This window comes from Pan troglodytes, chromosome 11 (genome assembly GCF_028858775.2).
Source record: "Pan troglodytes isolate AG18354 chromosome 11, NHGRI_mPanTro3-v2.0_pri, whole genome shotgun sequence".
NCBI lineage: Eukaryota > Metazoa > Chordata > Mammalia > Primates > Hominidae > Pan > Pan troglodytes.
The window spans coordinates 106,373,224-106,398,140 of record NC_072409.2 but is presented as its reverse complement, the minus strand read 5'-3'; the positions used below and the strand labels follow the sequence as shown (position 1 = coordinate 106,398,140).

General features: G+C 35.4%; 1 protein-coding gene across 35 annotated transcripts in view; it reads right to left on the bottom strand.

The window, feature by feature from the left end:
- PTPRD (protein tyrosine phosphatase receptor type D) overlaps positions 1 to 24,917 on the bottom strand; it is a 2,309,829-nt gene that overhangs the window by 1,249,385 nt on the left and 1,035,527 nt on the right. For all 35 annotated transcript variants that reach the window (XM_054658683.2, XM_054658684.2, XM_054658676.2 and 32 more), the window contains one exon: positions 16,998 to 17,047. The gene's annotated coding sequence lies outside the window, so the exon portion shown is untranslated. The remainder of the gene's footprint in view (positions 1 to 16,997; positions 17,048 to 24,917) is intronic.

The window sequence follows — 24,917 nt, the reverse complement described above, 5'->3', positions numbered from 1 at the left end:
TTCAAGTTGTCCCATGTGTCAGGTCCTGGAGTCTTGGTCCAGCCCATGCTGAAGTCTGAGGGGAGTGGGTGGATGGGCAGAAAGAACACTCAGGGGCTATAGGCAGGTGAATATGGTTTTATTCAGCGGCAGCTCTCTTACACAGCTTACTTAAACTAGCTTTCTCATTAGCAGCTTACTTTCACACTGTCCACCCTATCTTGGCTGCTTGAGCCAGCAGCCTGCATGCACAGCACACAGCCAGCTTTCACTTGCCTTCAGGGTCAGCAGCTTAACTCTTTCTTTCTCTGAGCACGAGTAAGCTGAGCTGTGACCTGGCTCCCTCCTGTCCATCTGCAAGATGGACAGCTTTGGCTCTCTCTGTCTTTCTCTGGGTGCCAGCGCGCCCACCATGTCAAGCCATGTTGAGCCGAGCTGAACCTCAAGAGCCAAGCAAGCCTGTACAGTGTTAGCAGGGCAGTTGTACCTTTTACAGACAATAGTGGCACAGAGCCAAGTAATGGCCTTTCCATGTTATGGCTACATGGTTGTGATAACAAGTGGAGTTATACATCTGTGCTCTAAACTCACTGAGTCATGCAGAGTGTAAACATCCTAACTTGGCCTATCCTTGACTAAGGCACAGCCATATTCCTTACACTCCACCCCTTTGGCCGAGGGAGACATAGGGCTTGGACACACAGGTTTGATACACAGGTTTTGTCACACAGGCCTGCCATACAAACTTTGGGTACACACACCTGATAAATACACAGGCTTGACCCATAAGCCTGACATACAACTGGGAATGCAGGTCCGATACATACACAAGCATCTGAGCACGCAGGCCTGTTACATACATAAGCGTTGATAAACTGCCCATCTATTGGCACAGATTACCACAGATGTCACCTCCTTGGTGATTACCATTCACACTGCCCTGAGTTTAGCTTATTAGCTACTCTGTTTACACCTGGTTTTAAACCATATGTTGTCAGTACTAGGCTGGACTGAGACAAAAGTCCAGGCAGAAGGAGCACCCCAGCTAGACCTATCTGTATATAATGCCCTATTACGAATTTGGGGACACCCTTCCTAACAGTGAAGGTTCAGGATCTAGGGGTGTCTCAGGCCCCATGACCTTAGGTCCCAAGGCCTTATGTTGCATTAGGACTACAGGTCCTAAGACTTTTTGTAACTCTGCTACTAAGGGACTTGTACTCAATGTACTTCAATGCTCTAAGTAGGCGCCCCACATCACTAAAGTGGATGTCCGCATGTTCCAGTCCGGGGGGGTCGCTATCCATGAGGGCACCCATCCCGTTATTGGGTAAGTCATCTGAATGATGACTGTAGCCTGTCCTGCCACACTCTTATGAGCCTAGAGGGCAGCATATGCAGTTACTAACTGCTTCCCAGTCTGGGGCGTGGTTACCTATCAACACACCCATCCCGCTATAGGGTAAGTTGTCTACAGGATGACTGTAGACTGTCCTACCACACTCCGAGCATGAAGGGCAGCATATGCAGTTACTAACTGCTTCCCAGTCTGGGAGTTCGTTACCCATGAACACACCCATCCCGCTATTACTAACTGCTTCTCTATTAATGAACACTGGCACTTAGCTCCCTCCCGCAGCTGGGACTAAAAGCCTACTGGCACTTCCAACTGCTCCAGCATTGTTTAGGCCCTAGCCAAAACTATCTGTGGTCACAAGCACATTCAGTTTTAATAGGCACCCCTGGTTAAATACATGTAGGGCTTGTGCCTACTAAATAGGCTGCTTGGTTGTCTCAGCCTCGTCATCCAATCCCAGGTAAGAGGGGCATTGCTGTTTCTAACTCTGCAAGAGAATGAGAGGTTAGCATAACATCATCAATAAGGCTATGACATATAGTGGGGCTATGCACATAGCCCTCCAGCAACACTGCGAAAGTCCACTGTTGCCCTCCCATGAAGGTAAACTGTTCCTGGCTCTCTGGACAAGAAGTTCCAGTTCTGTTGTCAAGTGGTCTGGCAAGTCTGTGACAGACCGTACAGCTGCCCACCCATGAAAAACATCCACCCTCAGAATATCCTCAGGCATTGGAGAGACATAAGCGGTGCATAAGTGGAGAGCCAAGCTGTCAATGCCAAGGTGCAGACAGAGGTTTCACTTTCACTGACCAGCTTCCACAGCTGCCAATAAATGCAGTTCTGCCTGGAAACTTATCTGGGTTCAGAGACCAGTGGATTTCCAAGTCCACATGTGGCTCCGGTTGTCTGGTACCCCCTCAAGTCGGGCTTCTCGGCCAGTTCTCTTACCAAACAGAAAAAAACTACACTTCCACCAACCACAGCAGGTACTCTTTGAACTGGAATGCTAGGGCAGGACTGGGTTGCACAGCAATGTTCTTCTCTCAGATGTCTTGCTGTAAGTCTGTACATGACTGCGGACCTTACTTACTTAACTCCCACAACTCAGCCGGGACACAGGCACTAGAGGAAGTACACTCCACCACATTAGGGGGTCTCTGGGACCACCCCTGGGCCTAATAGCTCCTCATGCTCTGTTTTCTGGTGGACTACAGGGCGAGCCTGCAAGGACATATGGTGGTAGATTCTAGAACTGTTGCATCTTGCAGGGACTAGGCACGTATTTCCCGCAGCACAGTTACAAATGCCTATCTGACTTTGCTGGCAAAGATATGTTCCTCCTTGGTGTTGTGCACCTCAGGTGCTTCAGCGCCTCCTCCACACTCACAGGGAATCTGTCCACTGCCTCCCATGTTTCCACTGAGGCTCATCCAAGCAGAACCACTGCCACCGGGTACCACAGCCCATGCTGCAGCCACATAGCTGACCTGGCAAGCCTCAGGGGCGGAAGACCCACTCACTTCATCCCACCCTTATTGCCAGTTGTCAGGTCCTAGGGTCCGGTTCCAGCCCATGCTGAAGTCCAAGGGGAGTGGGTGGATGGGCAGAAAGTACACTCTGGGGCCGTGGGCAGGTGAATATGGCTTTATTCAGCAGCAGCTCTCTTACACAGCTTACTTAAAGTAGCTTTCTCATTAGCAGCTTACTTTCACACTGTCCGCCCTGTCTTGGCTGCTTGAGCCAGCTGCCCCCATGCACAGCTGTGCAGCAGGTTCTCCCTTGCCTTCATGGTCAGTAGCTTAACTCTTTCTCTTTCTGGGCACGAGCAAGCCAAGCTGTGTCCTGGCTCCCTCCTGCCTATCTGCAAGACAGGTAGCCTTCACTCTCTCTCTTTCTCTGGGTGCCATGTGCCTGCCATATCAAGCCATGTTGAGCCGAGCTGAGCCCCAAGAGCCAAGCAAGCCTGTACAGCATTAGCAGGGCAGTTATACCTTTCACAGACAATAGTGTTGTAGAGCCAATGATGGCCTTCCTATGTTATGGCTACATGGTTGTGATAACAAGCGGAGTTATACGCCTGCGCTCTAAACTCACTGAGTCACTCAGGATGTAAACATCATACCTCGGCCTACCCCTGACTAAAGCACAGCCATGTTCCTTACACCACGTTTCCAGATCAAACCCATGGATACCTTGCATATATTGATTGATGTCTGTGTGTGACTTCTGTCCCCCTAAAATGTATAAAAAATCAAGCTGTAACCTAAACAGTGTGGGCACATGTTCTCAGGACTTCTTGCAACTGTGCCTCACGTATTGGTCACGCATATTTGACGCAGAATAAATCCATTCAAATATTTTACATCATTTGACTCTTTTTCATCAACACTACTAAGTAAATGGCCACTGATTTATCATCAAACCATTTGGGGTAAAATTAGATTTTCACAAACAACAAGAAAATGGCATAGTGCTCAAGTATAAAAAGAATAACCTCTCTCTATTTTCAGAACTACAGTTAGAAATGTGCAGGGAAAAAGGCATTTAAGTTTAAGCCTTAACTGAAAAAAACACTCTTGCTTTCCAAACAAAAGAAAGGTACTAATTTATAAAACATCTGTGTTGGTAAAAATCTGTTTCTCTTCAGAGGTGATGAGATCTTTTCTCTTAGATTGAAAGACATCACATACTTTTCTTTCTCTTTCTATCTACTGGTTGTACCTTCTCTCATTTGTTGGTTCCTTCTTCCAAGCTCTTATTGTTAAAATGGCCCATGGCTCAGACTTAGACATTTTCTCTCTATGTATACATGCTGCTTTAAGGATTTTTCTCTCATTTTATGGCTTTAAATGTCATCTCTATGCCACCAACATTCACTTTTTTAATCTTCTGGACTGACATTTCTTCCAAACTGAAGCCTCATATATCCATATGACTACTTGATACCCAACTTCGGAGTCTAAAAGACATCTAAAATTCAACATGTCCAAAACTGATCTGATTTTCTGTGTCCCCCATATCTGTTTTCCTCACACTCATACTCTTTATTTTTTCTTATTTTTATTTTTTGGTAAAAGGCAGCTCCACAATTAAGTTCTTAGCTCTCAAATCCCCAAGCCATCCTTGATTCCTCTTTCTCTTATGTCCCTCAGGCAATTTGTTGGAAATTCTGCCAAAAAATCCTTCAAAATTTACCTAGAAAATATATCTAAATTCTTTTCATTGCCTCCTCTGCCACTATTCTGGATGAAGCCCCTATTATTTCTTATCTGCATTACGATAGCCTTTAAAAATGGCTTCTGGCTTTAAGACCATCCCCTATTTGCCATTGTCAACAAAGATAATTACCTTAGTATCATCCTTCTGCTTAAAATCCTTCAATGGCTTCTCACTGCTCTTAGTGTTAAAGCCAAAACTCTACCTGACCTGCCTTCAACCCCACCTCTGTTACTATTCTGAGCTCAGGTCCTAGAACTCTGCCTTCCTCTGCTCCTATTGCACTGTCCTCTTTGCTATTTTTCAAGCCTCCTTTCAGCCTTTGCCTTTACAATTAGACCCCTCTCCTTCGTGGTATCTATATGGCTAACACCTTTAACTCCTGAGCAAATTTGCCCAAATCTGTTCTTTGGGATAATTCAACTCTAAGCATCCTATTTACAATTGTGTTTCTTCCCGCCCCACATCTCCTTATCCCCAAATCTCCTGTTTCCTTTCAACCTGTTCTACTTTTTGTTATTTTCTGTAAAATACATAACCTTTAAATATGCTAGATTATTCTATCACCACCTCTCCACACTGGAATCCAAGCTCCATGTGGGCAGACCTCTTTGCCGCTTGTATCTACAGTGTAACTCAAGCAGAAAGACAATGGTCTAGAACACAGTAGCTGCTCACCAAATATTTATTGCTGGATGAATGACTATTAGAACATTTTTAATAAATCAACTTTTTCAACTGAATATAAAATTTTAGCTAATTGTATGGTTATAATTGTACCCACTTTATTATAAGAATTATATAATGTGTTTCAGTCTGACCCTTCTCTTTGGTAGGAGCAGAAAGAGATTAAAAAGAAAACGGGCAAGGGGTGGTCAAGATATAGTAATAAAAGTTGTAATGAGCAAGTCTATCCAGATAAGTTTGAAATGTGAGAAGAATCCATGGCTTAGGTGTGCTGTGCAAATTTGCTGGGTTACTTCATTTGGGAACTACCCTATGGATAGACTATTATAAGGTGGGATCAGAATGCTTTGACAATATGACAACTCCAGTATCTTTTTATTTACCTTATTGTCATGATCATCAAAGTAGCTTTAGTTATTTTTCTTCTATCTGTACCCAAACCATGGATCGCTCTCTCCTTATTTTATTCTGCATGGACAAGAAAGAAATATGGCGGTAGATTCTGGAAATACTGTGATTGCTGAAGAACAGACCAATTCCAGAACTCAGGGACAGCCTACAGAGCTGGAGCATAGTAAGAAAAATAAGGAAATCACATTCAGAGGATCAGGACAGTTGTTGATGCTTTTATCCTTGGCTTTTATGCCAAGGATTAAACATTATGTTATATGAAAATCATTCTGCAACCATATAAACAAAACCATAAAGTTTCCATTAAGTAATATCCCATGCATCCAATATATGATGTTTGAAAGAGATCATTAATACATTGGTATGCCCAAGTAATACTTTTATCTTGCATTCTCATACTATAGAACTAGAATTGACTCATATTGACAACCAACATGCTTTACCTGAGCATTTAAATCTTGACTTCAGTTACCCTTATCCATTGATATCCTGGCTTTCTTCTCCACATGACTTAGCCCAATGGCTCTCAAACCAAATGGGCATATGAGTCACTTGAAGAGGAAGTAAAAGACATGTTGGCCTAGGTTCAACTGAGTAGGTGAGAGCTTGGGTTGTTTCATATTTACCAAGTTTTCCAGCTCATTCTAATAGCTACCAGTGCTTGTGGATCATTAGAATAGCATGCTCATCTGGCCTCCCAAGAGTGTATTTAATGAGTATGTCAGCCAAAGAGGCTATTAGAAACACCAACTGAGCTTTTTTAAAGTTTAAGTACCTGTGTACTAACTTTGTAGATCCTTATTCATTTAACCTGAGGAGGAGCTCAAAGATGTGCGTAAGAAAATCTCCATGAGTGATTCTGATGAGCTTTCCAAATGAAGGAGCAATGCCCAAGTTCTTGAAGTACTCTTTCTCCAAATTTTCATCAGTTGTGAGGAATGCTTCTCCTGTTACCCTTTAGAAACAAGTTAACTCAGAATCTCCCTGGCATAACAGGGTTGGCATGAGGAATGCAGGGGGCCTTATCAATTTAAATTTATATTTTAAAAAGTTTCTGACTCCACATTAGATCAACTAAATTCGAATTTCTTAGGCTGAGGTTCATGAATTCACACTTTTATCAGATTTACTAGATGATTCTCTTGCACACCAAATTGTGAGAACCTTTGGGTTGGAGCTTTCTTTTTTTAAACAATTTTTAAACTTACTGAACCAAAATCTTCGAATCCTGGGGTACACATGTCTTAAAAGCTTTCCAAGAAGATTTTTAAAGGTCATTATATTCAGGAACTCCTGTATTAATATGTAACTCAAGAAAACCCATCTCTGAATTGTTTTTCCTAACTCTAGTTCAGTGACTGTCTTTGCATTTATTAGCACTTAGAAAAAATATATCACACTTAGATTTTACTTCTGAAGATATTTCTTGTTCTGCCTCCAGAAATGTAAGCTGAACAAAAGAGAGACTTGAATCTTCTGGGTTTTTTTGTTTTGTTTTGTTTTTTTGCAGTGCACCTAAGGCTAACCTGTTATGGGCTACGTAGTATTTGCTTCATAAAGATTTAAATGAATGACATGCAGTTTTCAAATTTACCTAGTTTCAAAATTATCTCAAGGTCTCCAATGTCCTGATAACTAACTTAATCTTATATAATCCCATAAAAAGAAGCTTAATAAAGTGAAAAGTTATATTCAAATATTTTATTAAAACTTACTAATATGTGTAAAAGGTTTTGTAAAGTGGAAAGGATTATCTGAATGAGTAATTGTAAACTAACAATATATTTTATTAATTTACCTCACTTTTTGTAACTCTAAACAAACCTTTTTAAGCTCACTAAACTCTTGCTTCATCTGTTTTGATTAGGAATTTTCTGATCTGAAAAAATACGCGGTTTTTAAAATTAACATTTATAGACTATGTAGAAATGGAGATACACTTCTGAGGAGTGAAATGTTTATTAAATTTTAAATTGCAAAAAATTGCATGTATTGAATGATGTAATCTAAATGCAAATCTGAATAAGGATTGGAAAGGAAGGCATAAAAATCCTTTTTATTTTGATACTTCAGAATCTGAATGCAGAATGATGATGGATTTCTGAAGAATAATTCTTCCTTTCTTTTTGTTATTTATATTGCAAAACTTTATTAATATATAAAAATGCTTTTAATATTTTTAACATATAAGAAATATAAAGAAAATGCTACAAATAGCCACACATTCAGAAATAAACTACAGGTATCTTTATTTTTTAAATCATTTTTACATTTTTTTGTACCTTAACATATTCCCAGAAATTGTTACATTATTATTCATTTTTTGTGCATTTAGGAGACCAGACAAATGTCCTTGTTAAAAAGGAAACAGAACATTAAACTTTGGCCCCGTTTCCTAGGATTTTGAAGAATTTATATGTTAGAGCTGTCAAGGATGGAATACAGAGAAATGAGATAAATGAAAATGACCAACTAACCCTACTTAAACCCCTTTGTTGATGGTGTCTTCTATAGTAGGGAATCTATAATTTCATTTTTGTACTCTCTAATAGGCCAGAAGTGTCAGATGGATTTATAAATATGCTATGAAGGACACAAGATGAATCATTTATTGGCTGCATCCTCATTTGTGACAACTTGAATTCTATGCTGTTAGGGCTTGCTTTTTTATTCCTGCACATTTTTTCTTCTCCAGCAATTTCATCTTGGTATATATATATTTTTTTCTTTTCCAGTACTTACTAAAATTCTCACTAATTACATTTATACGTGGACAACACAAATCAAACTATTGTCATATTTTGAAGACTGTTATTATATACTTATATGGATCTTTGAACTCGATAAGATAAAAATAATTTGCACATGTTGATCTGTCAAAAACGGTGATATATATGAAGATAAATTATAATACACAACTATAAAAATTTTATTTGTTTAATGTACAATGAGCTTAAATTAATTACTCAAGAGCACAGCAATAAGCAATGGTGTTGTGGTCAAAAATTTAAACTCAGATTATTTCTCTCTGTACGTGCTTTTCAATTAGAGAATTAAACTAGTGTGAGAGCTTATAATGGTTTGGCTAGGAGATCAGGAAAAACAATGTAATTCTTGCTGGAGAATCAGTTTTACACAATAATACATAAACATTCTTATATGCTAAATAAAACCTGGATGTTTTATTACATAGACTATGTATTTAACATAATTTAAAAAGGCTAAACACTATAAAATATAAAATTAGCACAATTTACAAAGATTAAACACAAGATTTTAAGAAAAGCTTACACTCGTAGTGGGGTCATAACTAATTATATTTCATATATCATCCTTTGTCAGTAAAGTTTTGGGGCAGTAAAACCTTTGGACATTTGTGGAAAATATTGAAAAGCATTTCTTCGGCCTATCTTACTTTCTTCTCATGGAAAAATGAAAGAAATGCTCCGAACATTCGCTCTGCTTATGTACACTGACACTAACACTATTTTGTTGCCCAGGCACATACTCTAGCAAACACAGAGTAAACCTTACCTTATGACAGTGATTACAGAGTCAAATACAAAGGCAGCAAGGGCACCAACTTTACCCTCAAAGTGTGGAAAGTCCATTGCAGAGAGAGGTCATCAAGTAGATATAAAAAACATAAAGTAATCAGTCTAATGGAAATATGTTGAAGGTCAATGGGAAAATGAAAGAGCACATAGGTCACCTGAAGATTCATGAAATACAGCATAAGGAGTGTGGCATTTGAGCAGAAATCTGAAGGAATGAAGGAATAGCAGTACCTTTTCTGTCAGTCAAAGGTGTGTGAGTGGGTCTTGGTCAAAGGAAAAATGCAGAGATGATTGATTGTGGGTGGGAGGTTCTGCTAGGGGTAGGATTGTTGTGTTACTGAGAGAACAGGATGGGTGAAAGCACCAGATTGAGAGCAAAGAACATAGGTATGCCGGTCTCATGGATGGTAACAGAGCAGCAAAACTGAGGGAGAAACCCCATTCTGTACATTTTTATACAGAAATTATTCTCTTGAAGATGAAAAGTCACTAAAGAATTTTGAGAAGAGATGTGGATGTAAACAATAACAATTGCCTACTTCCTAAGCAATCACCTGTTTAATTTGATGTGATTATCCCTGGGGACTTCATTCTAAAGTAAACTCACATTTTATCTATTATTGCCTCAGGGAAAATAAAAGTATTAATTCAAGAAGGATGTAGTACACCAACAAAGCATAATAACTGTAACAGATACCACTGGTTGCCTAGCAAAGAACCATTTCTCCTTTTCTGCTTCTTAAGGGAACTTGAATTTTTTATCCCCCCCCCATGCTTCTCTATGCAGCCTTGAGCTTCCATGGAAGCAGAACACATTTTTAAATGCAGAGGGTAAACACAACTGGTCTAAGCCAATAGTAAAGGATCCTTATAGGCTGGGGCATATGACACATTTGACAGAAGAGATGTGAAAAGCTATTTGCTGGCAATAGGCAGAAGAGTGGGGATTGTCATAAAATCTTAATCTTTTATGGCATGAAAAGAAGGCAAAATCCCCTTTTTTTTTCTACTGGGTATCTCGTGTCTACATATGTAACCTATAATTACGGCAGACATCTTTCAATATTGAGGGATTCTGGCCAAGGACAAACCTAAGATAGGACAATGGGCACAAAGATGAAAAGAACATAGGTCCCTGATTATGTCAGTGAGTCATCCATGAAATTCTACAATTTCTTAACTTCTTATTTGCATAATAAGAAGCCTTTCTTAAAGCCTAAGCAAGTTAGTTTCCTGTTATTTGTGGCTCAAAGCATATCAACTGATATAATTAGAATAATTAAATTTAAAGCTTGAAAGGATTCAAAATTCATAGTGCATATCCTTCTTGTTTTGTATTAGAACACATGGAAGACTTGAGAAAATAAATGACTGGGGTGGGAGGTCAAACGATTAATTATAAGCAGAATCGGGCTTCCTAAGTTCCACAAATATTCTGCCTTCTCATCTTTAATACATTTCAGATTTCTTAGAAGATCATTATACAAATAAAACCATCCAGAAGAGTATGTGACATGTAATAAATACTGAATAATACCTGACTGAAAATATGGACTCTTATTTCCAGCTTTGCCCAACTAGTGAACAGTTTTGATATTAATCATCCAATTATGACAGTGAGAAAATATATGTTACTTACAACTCACTGAGTCATACATGTATGGATTTATAGGTTTTCCTACATGCTTTCCACTATGACGTTTACACATTTTTTTAAACGATAATCAGATGCTATGTCCCTTCATCTACTAATTATAACTTAATGCGAGGTAGCTCTTAATTTTCCACTGATGGGTAACTAAAGTTTTGATGGGGTGATAAGGATATACACATAGTATAGAGGACTTCACAGATGAAGACCCTTTTGTAGCTGGAGGATGACTGTAGACCCTACAAGCTCTCCAGGACTATAAATTTCCTATGGGTCCCTGTTAGCTGACTGTTTCCCAATACTAGCCCAATGCCTAGTACATACAGATGCTTAGTGGGTTTTGTTGAATAAAATAATGGGTATCTACAATAAGGAGTTGTGAACAAAAGAGAGAAAAAGGCAAAGACACTGGGGAAAGTCAGTTGAGAAAATGCACTATGCCCAATTTCTCATTTTGCTAGGTAATGGCCATCATACCGAGTTTAAAGTCAATTCATTTTCCTAATTCTTACTCTGTCATTGTCATCATCTACAGCGAGTAATAATAATAATAATCCTCTAACTATCTGCACATGTATCTGAACACAGATGATACACTAGTAATTTGCGAATGTTATAAGTGTAATGAAATTAAAACCATTGATTAAATGGCACAATAATTTCTACAGAGCAGAGGGGGAAAAAAAAGGTATTTAAAGGAAAGAACTGAGTCACAAAGTAAAGCTTACTTTAAAATATACATTTGAGTTTCAAGTTTAAAAAAAGTCAGTCACCAAAGATTTGTATCTTGTGATAACAGTGGCAGTTTATTAATAATCTGTCATGTAAAGCTGACATATTAGAAGCTGAATTCTGCTCAGCTTTACAATAAAATCCCATCCATTTTATTGCTACCAGAATTAAATATATGCCATTGAAAGGCTTTAGTAAGCTTAAATATGTTCTAAAGCTCTTTTTTTCCCCTAACACTTAGTTATCAACAAGTCAAATCGACAAAAGTCTAATCTCGATTTTCCCAGATATCCATAGTATATCAAAGAGGGAGCAAGATAACATACACATTTTTATAGAGGTTGATAAAGTTTGCCTTTAGACAAATAGGAAAGTCTTAGAAACTAAATTACTTGTTCCTGACATGTCGGGAACGGGGAAGGCTAGATATAGTGTGGAAATCATATAGAGTAAGTATTAAAAGTTAAGCCTAGGGGATTCACAGATGGATAATTTATTTAATCAGAATTATGTGTGAGCTAGCCAGATAGGAATAATCTATCCAAAGGTGTGAAGAGGTGATAATCCATATATATTCAGACTAAAGGATTTAGGTGAGGCATTTTGTAACAAGTAAATATCACTGAACTAGTTTTTCAGAAATATCAGTTGAAAGTGCCCATCAGAACTAGAACTCCATTTTTCCCATATATTTTTTAGGGAAAAAAATAACCCCACAAAACTGCACTTTAACAATTCTGTGTAATCAATTCATTATTGAATAGGAAGCAAAAATTTCCAGAGAGTATTTGTGCATGCAGTGATCTCAAATTCAAACTTCATTTATGTTACCAAAACTTTTTACCCATGTCTTTCTAATTGTATTATCATCATTATTATTATTATTTGGACTTCAAACAGTGTTTGTGACTTCAGATTAGACTTCTATTGCATAATTCAGTATTTAAATTTTGGGTCCAAATAATGCACAGTAATTCTTCAGTTTCCACTATTTTCCTTCATGCAGGATGTTACTTGTATGTCTTTTAACTTCATTTTTCCCCAAGCCCTGTCACCACTGTGAAAATAAACTAAGCTAATTTAACTGGCATCAATTACCTCTATATGTGGTTTGTGTTTCTTAACTGGATTTTTCCCTTTAACTATCACTTACCTTCAGGGACACATGAAATAAATCCTGAAATATTTATTTCTATAACTTATGCTCTATTTCTCAGATAAGCTCATTATTTATCTATTTGGAATGGCTGGTGGAGGATAAGAAGTATTAGTGCTACTTAAAGTCTTAGAACCAATCTTCAAGACAGCTTTTTGTGTTTTACCTTTGTTCTCCCTGCTTTCATTATGACACAGAGATTGGTAATTTAGAAAAAGTGAAAAACATCTAATTAGCTCTTGATTATTGTGCTCAATATTTCATCATGTTTGGCTACCTAAAACAGGCAAGAAAGCAGAAAGAAAAAAACAGGCAACCAAAATCTTCTGAAACAAATCCCAAGCTCTTCAAATATCCAAATATATGGATTAATAAAATTCCATCTTTAGTTTCAAGGATTTTAATCTATAAACCCCAACATTTCTTTATTACATTGTTTCAATATTATGAAGAATTGAAACACATTAGCTAACTACTAAAATAAGATATTATCTACTTTGCTGTTCTACTTCCATTGTGTCACATTATGAGTTACTCTTAAATCATGACATGGCTTAGACTAAGGACACAGAGATGAAAAACAAACATTCTAAGAACATATTTAAATGAAGATTGTTACTTCATGAGGAAAAACACATGCAATTCTAAAAACGTGTATACTGCAACCTGTGGCAAACACATGTATGTTTGCATAACTGATACAAAATTTTTAAAAATAAACAATCCTGATTTTTATACCGTCCTTTCTATCAGACACAAAATGAGTTGTGATTTTGGCGAAAATTTTAAAACAACAAAAAAAAGATATATATGTCTCTCTCTCTCTTCTCTCTCTCTATATATCTCACAAGACAAGTATTAAATAAAATCTTAATGAAGTGCATATAATAGTATTCTGTAGTTAATACTTAAGGCTGTATTTATATTATGGCTGTTATATGATTATATAACTTATTAGACATAATATTTTAGAAGCAATAAATATATTTTAACAATGATTACATTTAAATGCTTAAAGGTTAGCCTAATATTCTGATATTTTAATGATGCTGTAGAACATTCATATTGCATACTTTTGGTTCCCTTAATAATATCATATGGAAATAAATTATCATAATTCATTTAGGCTTAAAGTAAAATAATTTTGTTATAGTGCTGAATTTTCATTTCAAAATTGTGGCCACATAACTAATTGTTGCATGAAACTTATAATGGGCAATTCATAAATATATATATATTGATTTAACAAAATACTACATATTGCTTATTTTAATAGATACATTAAATTATTAAATAACTACATATCAATGTATTAATATTTATGTATGAATTTTATAATAAAACATTAAAACATATACAGAGCAATTACAATTCTAATGCAAATCTATTTATCTTAAATGCACAAGGTAATAAACATAGAACAATGTAACACCTGGAGTCCATTAACTGTAAAAGTTTAAACGATATTATGGCTTAGAGAAACCATAATATCTTAGTAACAACAGATAAGGCAAAAATATCTTAAATAGGACATAAAAAACTTTGATCATAGAAGGAAAATGAAAAAACCCTAATAAACAGAAATAAATCAAAATTAAGAACTTCTGTTCATCAAAATATATCATCCAGAGAGTAATGAGAAAATCCACCAAAGAGCTGAATATAAAGTGCAAATATTCAGTGGTGCTCTGGTAAATATTTCACAACTAGCTCTCCAGAAGGAAAAATAAAGCCATTATTTTTGGTGTTTCTCAAACTATGTTGTGAAAATACTTCTATCATGACTGATTTTCAAACCTATAATTGACACTTTCATAATTGGCTATGGTTAGTTGTGAGAAAGTATTTAAGAATGTAAGAATGTTAGTCAAAGAATATATTTAAATCAGGATTATTACTTCATGAGGAAAAACACATGCAATTCAAAAACCATACATAAATGGACAATGTAATCTGTGGCAAGTACACATTTGCAGAATTGATTCTGAATTTTAAGAAAGAAATAATGCTGATTTATTAATTGGTAGTTTTAAATCCTCTATTGGATATATACAATGGCATATATATATGTATATATATATGTGTGTGTATATATACATATGTGTGTATATATGTATATATATGTGTGTATATATATATACACACATATATATGTATTTATATGTATGTATGTATAAACATAACCCGATATGTATATTATGTATGTATAAACATATGTATGTATAGACATAACCTAATAATAAAGGACAAATAATCTAGTAAGAAAAGAAAAGGCAAAAGTTTTAGGACATTTCAACGAATAGTGTAACCACATGAGAAATAAGAGCAAAAACAAATGTTTGATAGCATTAATATTCAAGATATTCCAATTATAATACCCCTATTCACATACCCAAACTGCTGAAGTTAGGATGAAAAACCCCGGTGTCAGTGACTATAGGGAGCAACTGAACTCTTATATCCTCCTCCTAAAACTGATAAACACTTGGTGAATTGTCAATATGTACTGAAGCAGAACATGAGCATATCCTATGTACACAACAAAATACATACATGTGTTCTCCAAAAACACATGTTCCTGATATCCAAATCAACACTATTGATAAAGCCAAAGTCTGGAAGCTACTTAAGTGACTATCAATATTAGAAAGGGTTAATAATTTGGTCTATTCCCACAGTTGAATACTACACAGCAATGAAAATGAGCAATTTACCACTGCACACAATTTTACAAACATAATGTTGAGCAAAAGAAACAAAGCAATACCTACTGTATGATTTCATTTGTAGAATACAGAAAAAGGAGCCTCCTTTTTCTATATTCTAGAAGCAAAGATGTTGCTTATGTTCTGTATACTTCTAGAACTGAAGATATTGCTTATGCTCTATAGGTTTAGTGACTAGAAAGAGTATAACAGGACTCAAAGTACTCTAATGTTCTTTTTTTTAAAAAAAGACTTATGTCAGTATTGGTTATATGGGTGTAATTCATTTTGTAACAATTCACTAAAACTGTGCACTTAAGATATAAGTAATTTTCTCTATGTATATAAGATAATTAAAACTGGAGATAATAGTAATTTTTTAGAATACTTTTGTTTCTTATTATAAATTGAAATAATTTAAAAAGTTCATTCAGGTATGTTTGTGAAATATAATTTAAAACTTAAAAATAAGTACTTGGGGATAAAATTATTACTCAAACTGTATCTAAATAATTTCTCCAAATTTCTCCCATTATCAGCAAAGTCCTCCTGGTAGAGCAGAGGAATTTCACTTTCCTCCTATATGATACTTGTTTTAAACAATCCTATGTTATGTTGAGTGTTTCTTTAATAAGTAATGAAAAAGTATGCCTTATAGTTCTTAGAGATGGCTGTTATCTATGATCATTTTAAAACATCTTTTTCAAGATACATTGCAATAATGCTATATGCCCAAATAGGAGTTTTAATCAACTGCCTTTGTGCTTCCAAGGATGTCATTTCCCCCAAGTATAAAATGTATGATACAAATGCCCACATTATCTGGATTTTATATATTTATTATAAAGTAAATCTTTATTATGTTTACAAATAAGCAACAGATAAACTCTGAAAGTTGGCTTAGTGAAAATTAATTTCATCAGTTTCAAAACACAAACTCATATTTATGTATATTCTGTAGTCAATTATTAATATAATCCAGATTCACATTTTTGACAAACCTTATTGAATACATATAACCACAGAAGTTAATGAATAATTAAAGCCTTAAAAATTGCCTTAGAAGTCACTTGTTATTTATTACCATCTTATTTCCATAGTTACATACTTTACTCTCAACTTCCTGGAGCTCTAACATCATGCTTCATGGAGAGACCCAATTTTGATACATCTTGACAGGTGATAAAACAAGTTTTACTTTCAATAACTCATTGCCATCAAATAGACTTCATTATGAAAAATTTAATGGATAAAATTGTTATTCATGTTCAAAGAACAGTTTTCAGTGGTATCAATCTTTACCTTTGTGGGACATGCCTTAAAATTTACGTAGAAATCTATCAAAGACTATATCAAATAACTGTATTACTATAATCTATCCAAGAACATAAACATTTTGATAGAAAATATCACATAATTTCTTCAACATTTATGGTTAAATATCAAATGACTTATTTGAATTTCCTTTACTTTAAAAAAACTGGACATGATCAAAAAGCGGTAATGAAAATAACTCTAAAATTAGATAAATTAATTATAATCTTACCGTAAGCTCACAGGTTAGGAATTCAAAGAAAAAGTTCACCACCCTGAGACCTAGAAAAGTATAACCCAAAACATTCTTTATTAGTACTAGCGTTCAATTTAAATTAAAGAATCTTAAGAGGTTAGTAATTCAATATGAGAAATGTTATTATATGAGTAATTAGTATACATATCACTTAACAAACATTTTTGACTACAGTATTTGTCTGAAATAGCATTACCAGTTACTCATCTTACATCAAAGTATTGTGATTTGGGCTCTTTAATGCAGTGATGACAAACAAGCAGACAATTATTGTCCACTTGCTTCTTGTAAGACTATAGGTGATGGAAACATTTGCAAGCTTCATGTATTTTGTTAGATAACCTTCTCTGTTACATTAATTTAACAATGTCAGATATAACATACACCCCGATATATACATGTGCAAACATGTACACACACAGATGTGGCTATCATACCATAATCCTACTTTTTATCTTTGCTTTATCCATTTTAATCACTAATAAATAACTCTCCATGATATATTCTATAAAGTATGTAATAATTTTAAAGTCTGTACAGTACTCCATCGTTCACTGTACATCGTAAATTATTTAAGATATTTGATTTAATAATTATGCTAGTTATTATTGTCTTTAAAATACGCCAGTTAGTTACCATTGTGTGTGACTTTATATAATAGTTACTGAGGCCAGTTGCGGGGGCTCATGCCTGTAATCCCAGCACTTTGCGAGGCCGAGGTGGGTAGATCACAAGCTCAGGAGTTCAAGACCAGCCTGGCCAATATGGTGAAACCCTGTCTCTACTAAAAAATAGAAAAATTAGCCACCTGTGGTGGTGCATGCCTGTAGTCCCAGCTACTCAGGAGGCTGAGGCAGGAGAATCACTGGAACCTGGGAGGTGGAGGTTGCAGTGAGCCAAGATCATGCCACTGCACTCCAGCCTGGGTGACAGAGCAAGACTGTCTCAAAAAAAAAAAAAAAATAGCTACTGAGCCCTTTGTAAAAGTTTTCTCATTTTGATGCAGTGGTAACTTTATCAACACACATTACTCACCATCAAGTTTGTTTAATGCTTGATAGATACTATTATATATGAACAAGAAAAGAAAACTAAATATTTAACCTCTGCCCTCAAAGAAGAAATTAGTAGTACTTGCAGACTCTTTAGAAAATTCATGAATGACTGGTAGGTCTACAAGTAGGTGCTCTACTGTGTAACCTCTAGCTAATTGCTATATAATTTAAAATAGAAAAGTTATAATAGATTGAGTCTTTTATGTCAATTCTTTAATTGTTGGTACTGTTTTGGGAGACTGTGTTTTTCTCAGTTTATGCATTAAACTGTTTCAACTAGTTTCTACCATAATTGAAGAAAATAGTTTATATAACTTCATTTATTTGATGAAGGAATAATACTTCATTCTTAGGAAGGATTATCATCTGTGAAAGTGAATCTGACAGTAAAATGAACCACTTGAGAGGTGATATAAAATGTTTCTCTTTTTGATGAAATGTTAGAGGAAAACAAAATATCACTATCACGGAGGTGTAAAGGAGTACATTACAATTCTTCTAGTAGACCTCCCGGGCTCATTTGTTCAGTATCACTTTCTGCTTTCATTGACCCTCCAGGAGCAAGGATAGAGATGATTTCAGGAGATCTATTCCTTATTGACATTTGTGAAAGGAGAATCCTCTCAAAAGAATCTAGTGTGATTTGAAATCGTACTTTAAAAGTCAATCAATGAATTAGAGTGACCTTCTTTCTTGCCCTCCCTTTTTATCTAGAGGTGCAGCAAATTAAATTTTGGTTAAATGTTAAAAGGTTGAGTATTAGAATTAACATTTGGCTGAAGCTAAATATTACCATTGTAGAATAAACTTCTTGGATACACAAATTAGAAGTTTTAATTGTTATTACTATTTTATTACTAAAAGTTTAAAGTCAAGCTTTAAGGTTTTAACATTATAGTGCAGAAACAATCATTTATTTTAGCACGATCAGATGCTAGATTACTCCTGCAGGCACTGTGTTGCATATTTGCAATATCAAATTGACACTTTTAACAGAACGATGGAATTTCAACATAAAAAGCACATAAAGAGATTTATGTCGTTTTGTTCTATCTAGAATGTTTATCTATATTTGAAAGTGAATATTTTGATATTAACAATAAATCCAAAAGACATCCTTGTTTGTATTACCGACGTTGTTACACTGATCAGATATGTTCGGTATGTAGATTGTAAGTCATGGCTCATACTTAAGTTCAGGGATTCCAGAAATGATATTCAAACTATTTGACTAGTTGGTCTTCCAAGGACAAATCCAAATCAGATAGGTAATTTTAGGCATACAAGAAGGTCAAAGCAGAAATACAGTTTATTCCAACTTTAATTTACCATTTTCAATGATTTGTGGAGCTTGACTCAGGCAAAGATACATTTAAAAAGGAAAGCATTGGCTGGGCATGGTGGCTCATGTCTGTAACCCCAGCACTTTGGGAGGCTGAGGCAAGCAGATTGCTTGAGGCTAAGAGTTTGAGACCAGCCTCGGCAACATGGAGAAATCCCATCTCTACCAAAAAATACAAAAATTAGCCAGGGGTGGTGGCGTGTGCTTGTACTCCCAGCCACTTGGGGGCTTAGAAAGAAGGATCGCTTGAACCCTGGAAATTGAGGCTGCAGTGAGCCGAGATTGTACCACTGCATCCAGCCTGGGGGACAAAGTAAGACTTTGTCTCAAAAAATAAATACATAAAAATAAATAAAAAGGAAAGAGTTTAACACGATGTGCATAAATAACTATTTTCAGAGGAGAGATTTATGATGAATGACCAGTTATTAAACTGTCAGAGACTTTGACACTAGGTTAGAGTTTTATCCTTGATAAATTTTAAGAAATTTTATTTCACATAAAATTCTAGCCAAATGAATTGGATCAGTCCAGGCACGGTGGCTCACGCCTGTAATCCCAGCACTTTGGAAGGCTGAGGCGGGTGGATCACCTGAGGTTGGGAGTTCAAGACCAGCCTGTCCAACATGGTGAAACCCCTTCTCTTCTAAACATACAAAAATTAGCTGGGTATGGTAGTGCACACCTGTAGTCCCAGGTACTTGGGAGGCTGAGGCCAGAGAATAGCTTGAACCCAGGAGACAGAGGTTGCAGTGAGCCGAGATTGTACCACTGCACTCCAGCCTTGGTGACAGAGTAAGACTCCGTCTCAAAAAAAAAAAAAAAAAAAAAAAAAAAAAGAGGATCAGATATACTTCTCTCATTTGTACTACTTATTTGAGGAACAACCATTCAGAAAGCACTGATGTTAAGCCAAGTAGGCAAACCACAAAAGAAATTATTGATAATTTTATAATTCTGGTATCCTAAACTTACCATGCTGAATAAGACATTCTTCAGAGTTGTGTTTGAATGATTTTCAAATTACTACAGAAATCTTGAAAAGTTATACATTCAAGTTTAATTTTTTAGTATTATTTTAGTATTTCTGTAGATAAACGCCTTTAATGAATGGATTTATTGGATCTATGATGTAGTGTTTGGAGAAATTCATGAAATTGGCATCTTAGATGGTGATTTCTTCCTCATTAAAAAGAATTAGAGTGCATTACTTCCTCTTGACTTAATTTTGCAGGGAGTCCAAAAATTTGGGGGAGGGAGAGGAAATTGAATAAAAATTATTTGGAAACCTAAAAATTGGAAAATCATTTTCAATAATAATTTTAAATAATTATAAATACTTCAAAATGATTGGGAATAATTTTAAAGACAGTTTGTTGGGTTTAGGAAAATAATATTTAATCAGCAATAAATAGTACTGTAATAGGATTTCTACATTGTATCTCATGTATCCTCAGTTGATGCTCAGAAAAGTTTCATATATTAGAGATTATTTTCCACATTTTCACAGAAGAGACTGAAAGCCAACAATTGCCTGAATAAACTACAAAAAAATCTTACTATCAATATGTTGTAAAGTAAAAATTGAACCTGAAGTTAACTAAATTCAGAATCCCAGTTAAGTCACATACCAGGATAGGATAATATTAGTAGATACCTTTCACCAAACACATAATGTATGTAAGATCCTGGTCTCAGTATTTTTATGTATTAATTCATTTAATTCTGACAATTATATTTTTACTTTATAGATAAAACTGAGCTATAAGTATATTGTTCTTTATCATACACATTTTTAATCCAGGGAGTCTTGCTTCAGAGCCTATGCTCTTAGTCATTACATCTCTATATGATAGTTAATCATTGTACGGTATTCTTACAAGTGCTATTTCAATGCACATATATTTATTTATTCTTTTCAGTTTTAGAAGTCAAGTAATTATACATTTATTATGAGTCTAATATCATCTTAGTGGGCTGGTCCTCATTAATAACTACAGTTAACATTTACTGAACACATACTAAGTGCCACGAAGTGTGTCAAAGTCTAAGTTCATCTCATTTAATCTCCACAGCAATCCTATCAGGTATTATGAGCATCTATGTTGTATAAATAAGAACACTGACTAGAAAGGTAAACAAATATATCCAAGGACAGAGAGCTAGTAAGTAATATAGTTGAGTTTTTAAAATAATTATTTTATTTTTTAAGATCTGGGGTACACATACAGGATGTGTAGGCTTGTTACATAGGTAAACGTGTGCCATGGTGGTTTACTGCACCTATCAAACCATCACCTAGGTATTAAGCCCAGCATGCATGATCTCTTTTCCATAATCCTCCCCTGCCACCTCCACACCTCCTCCAACAGGCACCAGTAAGTGTCGTTCCCCTCCCTGTATGTTCAGCTACAGTTGAGTTTTAAGCACAAACTCTCCTACCCTTCAGTTAGGTGTAGCTTAGAGATACAGATTGTTTGTGTAAATTTGTGGGGTATAAGTGTAATTTGGTTATATGTATATATCACATAGTGGTGAAGTCAGGGCTTTTAGTATGTCCTTTACCAGAATAATATCCATTGTACCCATTAAGTAATTTGTCATCATTCAGCTCCCTCCCACTCCCTTACCCTCTGAGTTTCCATTGTTATCAACCCAAGCTCTAAGTCCGTATGAACATATTATTTAGCTCCCACTTATAAGAGAGAATATGCAGTATTTTTCCTTCTGTGTCTGGGTTGTTTCACTTAAGATAATGACCTCCAGTTCCATCCATATTGCTGCAAAGACATGTTTCATCTTTTTTATGGCCAAATAGTGTTCCATACTATTGTATGTGTATGTCTGCATGTATTACATTTTCTTTATTCAATCATTTGTTGATAGACAGGTTATTTCATAACTTTGCTATTGTGAATAGAACTGCAATAAACATATGAGTACAGGTATCTTTTTGGTACAATGATTTCTTTTCCTTCGGGTATATATCAAGTAGTGGGATTGCTGGATCAAAGGGTGGTTCTATTCTTAGTTCTTTGAGAAATCTCCATACTGTTTTCCATAGAGGTTGTACTAATTTACATTTCCACCAACAGTGTTTAAGTCTTCCCTTTTCTTTGTGTTCTTGCCAACACTTTTTTGTCTTTTTGTTAATAGCCATTCTGATTGATGTAAGATGATATGACATTGTAATTTTAACTTTAATCATTTTCTGATGATTAGTAATGATGAGCATTTTTGATGCGCTTGTTGGCCATTTGTATGTTTTCTTTTGAATGGTGTCTATTCATGCCTTAGCCTACTTTTTTTTTCTTTTTGAGACAGAGTCTTGTTCTGTCACCCAGACAGAAGTGCAGTGGCATGATCTCAGCTCACTGCAACCTCTGCCTCCATGATTCAAGCAATTCTCCTGCCTCAGCCTCCTGAATAGCTGGGATTACAGGAGCCTACCACCACGCCTGCCTAATTTTTGTATTTTTAGTAGAGATGGGCTTTCAGCACGTTGGCCAGGCTGGTCTCAAACTCCTGACCTCATGTGATCCACCCACCTCAGCCTCCCAAAGTGCTGGGATTACAGGCATGAGCCACCGTGCCCAGCCCTTAGCCTACTTTTTAATGGGATTTGTTTTGTTGTTGTTGTTAAGTTGTTTGAGTTCATTGTAAATTCTGGATAAACTGTCCCTGTCAGTTGTGTTGTTGTCAAATATTATCTCCCATTCTGTGGGTTGTGTGTTGCCTGTGTTGATCAGATTCTTTTAAAGGGGAGGACATGTGAAAGAAATAGGGGGCTTGCATTTTAGTCAATTTAGAAAGAAACCCAAAATTGTATCTTCATAAAGCAGATACATAACTATATTCTCAGTTTTTTATAGATCTATAAGAATAGTAAATAGATTAGAAAGCTTCTAGTCTTACAACTCTAATAAATTATAATTAATTTTAGATAGTGACAGCCCCACAGTACCTAGCTCATTAAATGCTAAATTGAACCTATGCATTATTTATCAGACATGCCAAATTCTAGAGTTTTCTGCCAATAAATTTTAGAATACATAATACTGTTACAAAATATGTAAATTGTAGGTAATATAAGAATGATTTTGGCATAGGTTATCAGAAACACTTTCTTGCAAAACCAGATAACCTTTTATCCATTTAGAAAAATGCAAATAAATGCTTTAAAAAATAACAACTTTGAACTCTTATCTTTCAAGACTGTGAAGCTTATCATCTCAGAAACACAATTCCTATTACAATTGTAGGCAACATATTTGGGAAAAAATGTAGACTGTTTCAGTAAAACCTTGCACATCATAAACTCTCGATAAATAATCAATGACCATCTAAATGATGCAATAAAGAAATAATAACTGGATAGACCCTTGGGAAAAAAAAATACCCCGTGTTTAGGTGTTAGAGTTTACCTTATCAAAATCTTCTCAATGTCTTAATCAATGCCTAACTTATTTCTTACAAAAAAGATCTTAAACCTTGGAAAAGTTGGAATGACTGGCAAGTGGTGAGACTAGCAAACTATCCTATGAATAATGTATGTAAATCTATTGAATACAATGGTATATAATGCTTGTTAAGTAATTTATACATTTATTCCACAAATATTTACTAAACAATTATTTACCAGCCACTACTATACTATAATGTGAAGTTAAAATGACAAATAAGACAAAAACCATAATGGATTTGATATTCTGGTTACTAATGTTTAATAACTGTATATTTTATTGCCACTTCAAAAGCTACTAGACATTGTACAATTGCATTCTATAATCTCTTCCGGGATTTTTCTTTTGGTATTCCAAAATCTAGCTTGAGAAGTTTTATATAAGTTTGAGTGGGTTTAACACTATGGCAGAAACTTCTAGTTATCCCTCAACATCCATCTTACTTTACTTATTTTTTGCTAGGTTCATGACCACTTAGAATAAGACAACCATCCTTAGTCTCAATGCCATAAGATTAAGCTCTGGCAAAAGCACACATGTAGACGTTGGGTAAGCAAAGTCTAAACAGTGTCAGTGAATGTTAAGAGGCATGTTCCTCTTTGTCCCTCTGTCCCTAAGTAAAATTTCTGGTTAGAATGCAGAATTAATGCCTGGAGCTCCAGCAGTCATTTTACATCATAAGAGGCCACCCCAACCTCTTTGTTTATCAGACTCCCAAGTAGAGCAATTAAAATAGGAGGAATCCAGATCAAATGACAGCGTGGCATGTTATCTCAGACTTGGATGAATTATTTCTTGAATTTGAGAGATACATAAATTCTATGGAAAAAGAAAGCAGATTAAAGTTTATCAGAGAATAAAAGGTGGGAGGAATGGGGAATAACTGCTAATGGGTAAAGAATTACTTTTGGGATGATGAAATTATATCTCAATAAAGCTGTTATTTTTTAAAGTTCCTTACATTACTCTATTAGTTTATCTCTTAAATAATTTAAATGCATTTTATATTTTACAAAGATATTTGTGTGGTATATTC